The sequence below is a fragment of the Bombus terrestris genome, chromosome 8 (genome assembly GCF_910591885.1).
Source record: "Bombus terrestris chromosome 8, iyBomTerr1.2, whole genome shotgun sequence".
In the NCBI taxonomy this organism is placed as follows: domain Eukaryota; kingdom Metazoa; phylum Arthropoda; class Insecta; order Hymenoptera; family Apidae; genus Bombus; species Bombus terrestris.
The window spans coordinates 6,282,208-6,292,827 of record NC_063276.1 but is presented as its reverse complement, the minus strand read 5'-3'; the positions used below and the strand labels follow the sequence as shown (position 1 = coordinate 6,292,827).

General features: G+C 43.7%; 1 protein-coding gene across 1 annotated transcript in view; it reads left to right on the top strand.

Moving 5' to 3' along the window:
• The first annotated feature begins 9,129 nt into the window (after window positions 1–9,129).
• LOC100649812 (chaoptin) overlaps window positions 9,130–10,620 on the top strand; it is an 89,039-nt gene continuing 87,548 nt past the window's right edge. The window contains exon 1 of the mRNA XM_003397291.4: window positions 9,130–9,502. The gene's annotated coding sequence lies outside the window, so the exon portion shown is untranslated. The remainder of the gene's footprint in view (window positions 9,503–10,620) is intronic.

Below are 10,620 nucleotides of genomic sequence, written 5' to 3'. Positions count from 1 at the left end.
CCAAAGGGACTCAAGCGAATCCCGCATACGTGCCGTTTAGTCTCGTGAATATTTACAGAGATACACTAAGTTCATAGCATTATGAGCTTCTGAGGCTGTGCCACATGAACGGAACAATCTGTTTGTCCGAAATGTATTAATATCCTACAGCAGCTCGTATAAATATTAATAAGCTGTTCGTATGACGGACGCTGCTGGCGACGCGTTATTTCAATGTTATAATATCGAATGCGGTGCTGCTCTCCCCCGCCTCCTGCTGTTTACTGTGTTGAAAATATCACCATGCTAGGAGCATTAAAGGGAGAGCCTCGAAAAAGCGACAATATAATTTATGCCACGTTTCCAATTACGATTTTATACGGAAATCAAAATATACATGAAATCGTATTGACAGAAGAATACATAGCAAAATTAATAGGGAACTTTGTTGAATAGCTCTTGGTTAAATGTGCAATTAAGGAGATAAAACATACGAAGAAATGGTGGATTGAGTAAATTCTATTGGAAGTTTCGTTATACATAAAAATGAGCGTGTAACTAGGCTGTAGTACTTGATCAAAAAAATTTAACCAGGACAGTATTTCAACTGTTTGACTAGAAAATTCACTCCATACCTATATATATATATTTATTATAGATGTCTAAGACCTTTTTACCAGAAAGCTCTTTAGTTCTTAAAAGTTGTGCTTAGTTCGATAAGAAGAAGAACTTTAGAAGTGTTAAGTATAATTAATATACAGCTCGACACAGACTTGACATCGTCTAGCCTCGAGACCAGGCTAGAAATCTTTCTATTATATTAATTCCACAGCATGCATACTTTTTGTCGTGGCAACATGAACTATGTTGTATCTGGCAAAGTTGCCGCCTTAATTTATGATAATCTCGAAGATCCTACTTGAATTGCATTACGCGAGGTTGAGTACCCCTCGTTATCGGTTTTATTCATGCATCGAATAACAAACTTCCGGTTATGAAATGAACAGATCGAGCTCCGGAAAATTAATGTGAATTTCAAGTTATACAACAATTACGCGTAGAAAATTTCCTGGTAATAATCGCTAATAGAAAACCATTAACTCTCTCGCTACGAAATATATCTATGCGGCTATCACTACCAGGCAATAAATGCTTCGTTCACCGCTAATTTGAAATTCTTCCTCTGTTCGCATTGTCTGTGCTTAACGCTCCTGTTCTCCTGGTATCAGTTCCAGTTTCCTGGTTCTCCACGGTTCTTCGAACGAAACATAAAGACATAACTGTTTAAACGATCAACCCTCCGTGGGCAAACATATTTTTTAATATTAATAACATTATTTACGTAGATTGATATTAATTAACTCAAACAATGACACAACATTGTACATCTATCACCTACTCTTAAAAGGATTATATCTTTGAATCTATCGGATTTTTTCTTCCCTTCTCCCGTGTTCCTTTTCATCCAAGAATTGATACAAAAATCGAAATTCCACAAAATTTGCTGATCGTATTTTTCACTCTATCGTATGGTCTCTGTATGAGACACTTAATACTAATTTATCTTTATGAAGTAATCACTACAGAAAGTGTAACTATGACATTGGTGCGCGATTTTTCCAATGTACAGAAAAATCTTCATTGCTGAGAATAAACAGTACCTTTGCGCATCAGCCTCGATTAATCCACAGATAGAAAAAACTGTTATTATTTTTAACGAACTCTTATAATCGACCTCTATCTCAGCCGATATATCGACGTATCCAGCACTATCCATTTTAAAGCCTCTGTTACTTAGAAATACCACAAATTCTCCACTGAAGTGATTGAATTTATCAATTGCTCCAACAAACTACCCTTTGCTCTCTGCATCTTCCTTGTGTCCCCGTGTCTTGGCGATCGTCCCATGTCGAAATAACGCGCGTTCCTTCTCCGTGCGCGAAAAGGAAACGAGGACGATGTATGGTTCAAGAGGTGCTCGCATGGTTCAGAATCGGAATTAAATCCCGACGGTATCGTCGCGGCGTGTTTGCGAGGGAGTAGCGGGCCGGAACGCTCAATCGCAATTCGCCCGAAAGCGAGCTTTGTGCCTGCCACGTTTCCGGTAAACTTCTCCTTCTCTTCGTCCCTTTCTCTCTTCCTCTCTCTTTCTCTCGTTTGCTCTCCAAGGCGAATGTTGAACTCTCGTTCGCTCGCGAAGTCGTAGGCGTTCCAGGAAATTTCGAACAGCGGTTGTACTCGGCCACGATAAGCCGCCCTCCGGGCGAGACGACCCGTTGCTCTGGAAGCAAAGGAACTTGCCAGACGAGGAGCCAGCGCACTATCTGCCAGCCTCGATCCGACGTAATATTACCAGGGCCGAAGCTTCCTCCGCTCCGCTGCTTATTATTCGGCTCCTAGCGTGCACACAGAGTACAGCCGTAGCTTCAAAACGGAAAGGAACCGCCAACCTCTTCCGGAACCGCGTTTCACCTACGCGAGCTCTACTGTTGCGGATCAATGGAATCGATGTGGATCGATCAGCTTCCCATTCCTTTGCTGTGTGACTCGATTAAATTTGTTGTAACGCGTTGCTATCAATGGAGATGGTCTTAATATGCTGACTATGAGGATTGCCTCGTGTCTCTAGTCCGCTAAATTAGCACTGTGTACTGAATGCGGTATCAAGTTGAATGCGAAAGACGAACCAGAAGACACGAAGTTTCGTGGAATTAATCAGATTCGTATGAAGTGCAGTTCCTCGGTATACAGACGAGTATTGTAGTGGTCCTTCTGTGCTCGCTATCCGTCGAATTTACGCTGAGAAGCTGGACAACAGCGTTTGGTAGTCAATCCGCAAGAGTCCAAATTACGTTACTTAATTTTAAAGTATTTCGTTTCAACTCTCACTCTGTACTTTGGTGATTAAGTATAATACGGAATAAAATTAGGACATATCTGATCCTCCAATCCAAACATCTATGATCGATGATATCAATTGAACTTTAAAAAAAAAAAGGTGGAAATTTGCAATTCACAGGTGTGCTGGGTCACTTTATCGACCATTCCACCACTTTCTTTCCTTCTACATCGCGCCACTGCATTATCAAAGTGTGAACAATCCCAAACAGTTTCCGAGCATTCGCGTAAACGTATGTATTGGTTCAATTACTCTGGCTAGTCCAGAGCTGAAAATCGGTCCGCTCATTCCGTAATAGTTCCCTGCGGGTTAGATCGGTTGTTTTTCCGCGAGCTGTCGCGCCCAAGGTATGTATCCCCGTATCCCCGAGTAAAATTTCAATGGTTATTCGATCGTGCGCCGGAACCGGGCTCGCCTCCCTACGTGCATGAATTGCAAAACATTGTCACGCGTTGTGACGCCACTCCTCTCCCGTGGGCTTTCGTCCCGGTGTGAAACAATGTTACGCCGATATTCGATGGACTGGTTTGTTTGCGTTCGCGACCGCGCCGGGCCGTGGCCAATCCGTGGAATATCCCCATCGAAACTCATCCGTGAAGTGGCCGGCAATGGTACATATCAACTGGTCGAAGACGTGTAAACGCAGCTACCGGCGATCCGCATTCATCCATCCCAACCACTGTAACGAACCGAAATTTTACCCTCGCGATCGAGATGCTTCTGGTGATAATGGGGTAACCTGGTTCATACTAGAACTCCAATACTGTACGAGGGCTATAATATCTTGTGGATTATATCGATTTATTGTTAGAATGGTGGAAGGTAAAAGATTTAAAATATAAGCGATATCTATCCATGTATAAAACTACTATAATTTTGTAAGATGTAATTATGTTTGTCAAAAGCAAGACATAGAAACATAGTACTTATATAGTCTGTGAAAAACGAATGTTACCAACATAGTATGACGTGCCTGATACAAGAATTACTAATATTAACAAGTATATAATATTAATTATATTAATAAGTATTAATTTTAAATTATCAATATTAAAACAAGAGCTTCTACTAGATAAACTTATTCTACAAATTTCTATTGTATATTCTCATCCTTACCGATATTTCTCAGAGTTCTATCGTGACCATTATGTATCAAGATTTTATAAAGCACTCGTGTATCAAACAACTTCAAATCCTTTCACGGAGATACAGACAGGATTCTGCATTCGAGTGGTTGCTTATCAAGCGCTTTTGCCTGGTTACGAGGTAATTCCTTCGGGACGTAAAAAACACGGCTCGCGAAGAAAACCTGACCTGGTCGAGGGCAATCTCCATGAATCGCGGTCGTATGCACGAGATCGCGCGGTTTTCGCATCGCTCCGCCACTTTTAATGCGTCCTCCGCAGCAACCGGTAACAGTCGGCCCTGCAACCAACCTCGTTCGAGATTTGTCACGCCATGCGCGGATTTATAGACGCGTCCTATATGTACACGCGACTCGTTCATTGTTATTCATTGATGGACGTAAATAACAAAACAGCAGAGACTCGTTAAACAAAGCTAGAAAGGGAAGACCGGCACCTGCTGGAATATTCATGCAAATCATTGCTGCGGCTTTCTTCTCCTAGCAATGCCGTTTCAATCCTTCGCGATCGATCAGGAATTAATCAAACTAGTGAGCGATCCATGTGCCTCTTTTCAATGCAACACCTCTCTAAATGTTCTAGGAGTTGATAATCCTAGCTTCTTAATGTTTGCCCAAAAAATTTGCAATCCCCTCCTCCATACCTTAATTTTCTAATTTCTTTTCCAAAAGATTCGTAACTTTCTCTTTCGCCAACCATCAGATCGAGCAATTGATTTATCATAATATCACAAATACAATTACTTCAATGTTCATAAAGTTATGAAAACCAGGTGGCAAAAAAATATTAGGTGAAGAAATCAGTGCAATCGATGGAAAAAAATTCCAAATGAAATGTTACGCCTTAATTGCACCTTGAAATATTCTTAAGTTTTCTCCGAGCACTGCCAAGTTCCAACTTTTGAAGTTAGAAATCAAGAATTACTGCGAAGCATGACGAATTTGCACACTGTCGAAGTTTGAATCAGCTGGCATTCGACGCCGGTTCTCTCTTCGTCGAGGCTCTTTCTCGTTTTCTCGCCGGCCACACATTCGACAGCGTGCAATCGTATTTCACCCGATGTCCGCCACTTCCGATCCAGCGAAGCTCGCAGGGCCAGCAGACGACTTTTTGTCCGAGCGTCACGTACGCGACGACGACGACAGGGGTAAAACGGGTGCGATTTTATATCGGCGAATCCCAGCGGACGACGTCTGCATAATCGCCGGCTGTCCAATGTCCAACGTCCCGATGCTCCGTTCGACGCGTCATAAACACGTCCCACTGAAACGCGATGCCTTTGTGCCAAGTTTCGCAGATAGACGGAAAATATTGTTGTTCACCACAGACACCTTGCATGGTAAAAAGCTCGTACACGCGTTATTATGGGACTTCTCTTAACTTGGAGTATCATAATAAATGGTGATAAAATACACCTCTGCAATATTACAATTTTAATCAATCAATGTCATTATTCGTTGACATAATTCGGATAATCTGTTTTGACAAGAAGCTTCTATTACGATAATACGTTGTTGAGGCGTCGAATGACAAAATTGAATAAATCGACAATTAGGAAAACTGGATAAGTCATGTAATTACCACAAGCTGCTACAAAATTGCTATAAAAAGATGGCAGAAGAAGAAAGATAACGCTTCTTTTACGATACACTGTACGTGTACAATGAATCTACTCTGCAGGTTAATGTTAGATTAACCAGTAGTTTGATCATATTCGGTTAATCTCCAATTTATTCCATATTCAAAGAGGAACTCTATAGAAATTCTGTCTTACTGACTGCCTTTAAAGGATATCGTGGTAACTGCCGTTATTCGGCGTAGGGATCCTGCGCAAACTTAAAGCCAGAAAATTTGGTATCGCCCCAGGCGTCGCAGAGGCGGCAGTTTGAAAGACTGGCGCGGAAATTGCCGGCTGACCTAATCTTGGCGCAGCTTTTCGAGCAGCCCATGGAAAATTCGAAGCTTGTGGCTCATGTTGAAGTTCTTGTCTTTCAGGTTTCTTGGTGTGCGTGCCGTCGAGACACACACACCGTTGAACACCTTTCCGCGCTGCTTTCTAAAAGCTTCCACGTCAATCGATGTGCGATAGGTGTGTCTTCTTCGGGACGAGAACCGGGATTCAGCCTTTCTAGAAAACTCACGAACACTCCCCTTTGCCTCGAGCAGGATCGTTTCATTAATTCCATGTATATGTTTGCAACAGAGGTCGTTCTCGATTTGGATCATCGAGCGGGACTGCTGCCCAGTGCATGCCAGTTTGGCTTGAACATGCTGCGAATGCATGTGACTTTGTCCGGCTGCATTTGAATTCTTTCTCAAAAGTCCTCCAGAGAATGCAACTGTCTTCTGATAACTGCTGTGTGTTCGTGTTATAACTCCAGTCTCGACGACAATCAGCTCCAAGGATCGATCTCTGTGGAGGCAAACGATACGTAATTCCGTATAATGTGTAAAATAAAAATACACGAAATGACGTATGCAGGCATATGGAAACTGTGTTTGGAAAACCTTGTGCGATTCTGTTATAAAGACCGGTTGAAATGCGAATGTTCTTTCGTTTACAACGAATCGTTAATAAACGCGGTCATTCAGGTAATAAACAAATCAGTGGATATTTTACCCTTTTGACTTTAAACATCAAAGAGTCAGTTATGTCGAATGAAAGAATGTTGATAATATCTCAAAGTCTTTTACAAACATTCTAAATTAGTCGACACGATCAAACTGCGAACACCAGAAATGTATCTCCAACGACGTGTAAAAGCGCAAGTGCCTGCGGTGAATCGCTTTAACGCATTTTCAAAGCTATAGTCGTGCAAATCGCGGGATATTCACGGTCGAATTAACGCGATAACTTTGCCGGCAACGGGGAAGCCCTCCGCTCGAACGTGGCGTGTTCACGAGTATGGTTGCGCGTAAGAGTTTTCTATCGTACAAACCCTGTTCTAGTCTAGAGATGAGAACGAAAGCTGTTAACATCGACTTTTTCGGCAATTAGTGACAAGTTAGGCGCGAAGAGGATCAACGATGGCTTGCGAATGGGGATATACTTTAGAGACAGACAATTTGCATCGGGCTGACATCCAGGAGCAATCTAAGCCGGAAATTACACGACGTTTCGAGGAATTCTCGCGGAATATCGGTTATCGACGAGCGGAAGAAGCACGTGTGCACGCGAATTTGCTTTGAAGACACGTTTAGTCCGCGACCATAAAATTTCCGGATACCATCACCCGTCGACCGTCACGTTTCAGGAGCACGATAAGACGGCTAAACACCATCGAGAACTCCGACCACGAGATCCCTATTAAATCATAGCACTTTATGAAGACTTGTATGCTGCCTAGGATTATCGGGGCAGGCTCTTTCTTTTTCGTTCAAGCGTTTGGTCTTTATGCTTGGAAGAGTATATATACGTTGGAACGTACGTTGGCTTCTATCGCTGAATTCAAATGGAGGTACTTGTCAAATTTGAAGGAAACATAAATGGATGGTGCTTCTAAAAGCTGGAATACACGATTAAATTTCAACTCCCAAAATCTTGATTTACACCACTACGATTTTCAGTCCATCGATTAACACTGTCAGGTAAGATAGGTTCATTTGTGACAAAACTGATTGGTTATTGGTGACGTAATAAACGATGAAATTCCTTATACAATTATATTGTTTTTTATGCAAGGACCCTTTGAAATGAAAATGTATCAAATACGGCAAAAACCTTAGGTTAGCCTAATGAGCAATTGTGCAAAGTTTCATTAAAATCAGCAAGTACCAGTCGCCAATTTTCCTTCCTAAGTAAAGTCTTAAACCTTATCTTTTCATAGTTTCGCTAACTCGTTCATGCTGAGTAACTGGAATATTTAAACTTTGACCCTTGACCGATTTTACGATTTCCGTATATCTCGAGGGCAGCTCCTCTCGAAAAGCGCAAAAGCTTCCTGCGAGCAGCTAAACACGCTTGTCCAGCATTTGAAATCCAGATCATCCCCTAGAGAACAGGATGTTCCACCTCTATTACATCGACTTCGTTTTCCTTCGATAATCAAAGTATCTCGCCTGCAACGTCGGTGGAACCGCAGACTGGTAACGGTTTCCGTATATCGTATGAAACTGTACCGACAAACTGCTGCCAGTGGTCGGGGAAACGCGACGAAGGGAGGAGGATGGTCAAGAAAGGAAACGCATTAAAGGGCAAAGAAGTGGGGTCGGACGTGTGCGCGAGCGTTGGAAAGGAGTACGATGTGCCGAGAGAGGAAAGTGGAAGGCAACAGGAAGAGAGGACGCATCGAAAACGGAGGAAAAGCGAGGTGGAACCCTCTCAGTGAGTCTCTCTTTCCGTCTTCGAATGTTATTTGTATCCGTCCTCTTCTGCTTCCTTTCTATATCACGCTTCTTCTTTTCTCGACTCTCCCTCTGCCATCTTGCTAGCGATGGACTCAAGAGCGCTTTGAGTTATTTCATAGCCGAGACATATCCGTCTGGATAATACAAGTCTCTGGCGACTTATTAGAAATGTCAAAGAACTTCCAGCAACGGAGGAAAGTCAATGAGCATCGTCAAAATGTAACATAACATAACCTGTAAAAAAGTGACGCAGCAGATGCGGTAGAACAATTTTTCGTTTCCATTTGCCAAAAACAATGAGACGTTCGACTTGCAGGCGAGCTCCTAGTCACAACATTTATCAGAACGTGCCTTTATCGGGTGAGAAAGGGTTTTCTCCGCAACTCGACGATAGAGTTCAAACTTCACAAGCTCTCGGCGTTCGACACCCTTAAATTCGAAACGACTGTAACCTCTGTACGACTAAATCGCTCGAAAACTCGCGACACAGAGGATCGAATGCCCATCACTACTCATCCCGTCCCTTCGTCGTCTCGGTTCTCGACTCTCTCCGTCTCTCGGGTTCGGACCCATCGTCGACGTTCTGTTCATCCAAACGCCCTCCCACGCCACCCCCCGCTTCTCGTCCAGCGTTCAATCGAGCCTCTTCCCTCTCTCTCGAGGTGCGCTCTCTCTCTCTCCCTTTCTCTCTCTCCGTGTCTCGCCACCCCTCGCGTCTCGCGCCGGCTCCACCGCTCCCATCCAGTCGGAGGCTCGCAGTCCGCCGGCGACTCTTCAATGAGAACGACGACGGTTCCGTGGCTGGGCGAGCGTTTCCACCGGGTGTCACGTTTCCGTCGACGGAAATAAATGCGTGTGCCGAAGTGCGTGTCCCTGCTCGCGCCCTACGTCATCCCGTCCCTAGGATCGTTCGGGAGAATCGTCCACGAGAAATTCCACTCTCGTTGTGTGTCGGTCCGTGGCAATTTTTCCAACGCCGCGCCTCGTCGCTTCTGAACCACGATCGCTTCCTATTACACGCGGCTGTCAGTCACAAAAAGGCAACTGCAAGCGTTGTCTGCTACCATCTACGCTTTTCAGAATATCGATCATCCGATCCAGAAATTCTACCACGAAGACTCCAGTACTATCGGTACGCAGTTATTGTTCCGTGTTTGTGGATGGGTTGTTTGATCGGTTTGAAGGGGGATTTCGGCGACGCGGCTGGGCAAACAGAGAATTCGTAGCGATAGGTAGTGAAGAGAAGGATTGATTGATTGATGACGAACCGTGGATGTGAGGTTGAATGGGTCTGTTGGTGTTGCGGTAGGGAAACGTAGGGTGAAGTATCTTTCGCGGTTGCACTAGGCTTCACCGGAAAATCTCGGCAAGTTTGTGGTTGCATCGTTCCAGATAGAAATACCTGAGCACGTTACGATCATTTTTCCGGAGCTTTGACTTTATACTTTCTTTTAATAGAATAATTGTTAGAGATGCTTCATACCTGCAATCTTTCTCTCGTCTTTCTTTACATAAACGCAAGCGGTAAAACGTGAACGTCTTCGAAAAAAACTGAACGAGTTGTAAGGGAAATTTATCTCTAAATATTTCTTCGTCTGCATTAATAGGAAGCTAATTAAAGAGCCAGCCATCAACGAGTCAGTGAGGGAAAACGATTCAATGATCGCGGAACATTGTCGAAAAGGGGTGGAAAGAGATCGGTGAACCGGTGAAAGATTCTGGTTGTGCGAAGACAAAGCGAAACCGCTTGTTCAATCTAAATTTAAGCTACGGTAGAGTCACGTTTCAAAAACGTTTGAACCTCGTTTACCTCCCGAAGTACAGGCGAGCAAGTTTAATAAAGGCAGCCGGATAGAGGGTAGTTCGCAACGAGTCCAACTTTCTTGCCGAGGACTTTTAATCTCGTGATCCGTCGGCCCGTATCAATCTCGAGTGCCGAGGGACAGAGACGAAACGAGAGAGGACGCGTCGTTTCGGCTCGCACCGTCCTCCGTGTTACGTGAAAACGCGCAACCCTCACGGCGGCCAGGGGTGAGTTTCGTGCGTTAACCCTTCGCCAGCTGCGAGACCAACGTACACGCGGCCTAATTAAATCGTCTCGGCCACGAAAAAAAAAATATCTCTATACCTGGCAGACTTCATATTTATGGAAAAATTTCCGCGGATGAGTCTCTTTATTCCTTTCAATCTCTGGTAAAGATCGAAAAATATTTCCATTTACGATGTGAAGGATATTCCTTTCAAAAAGAA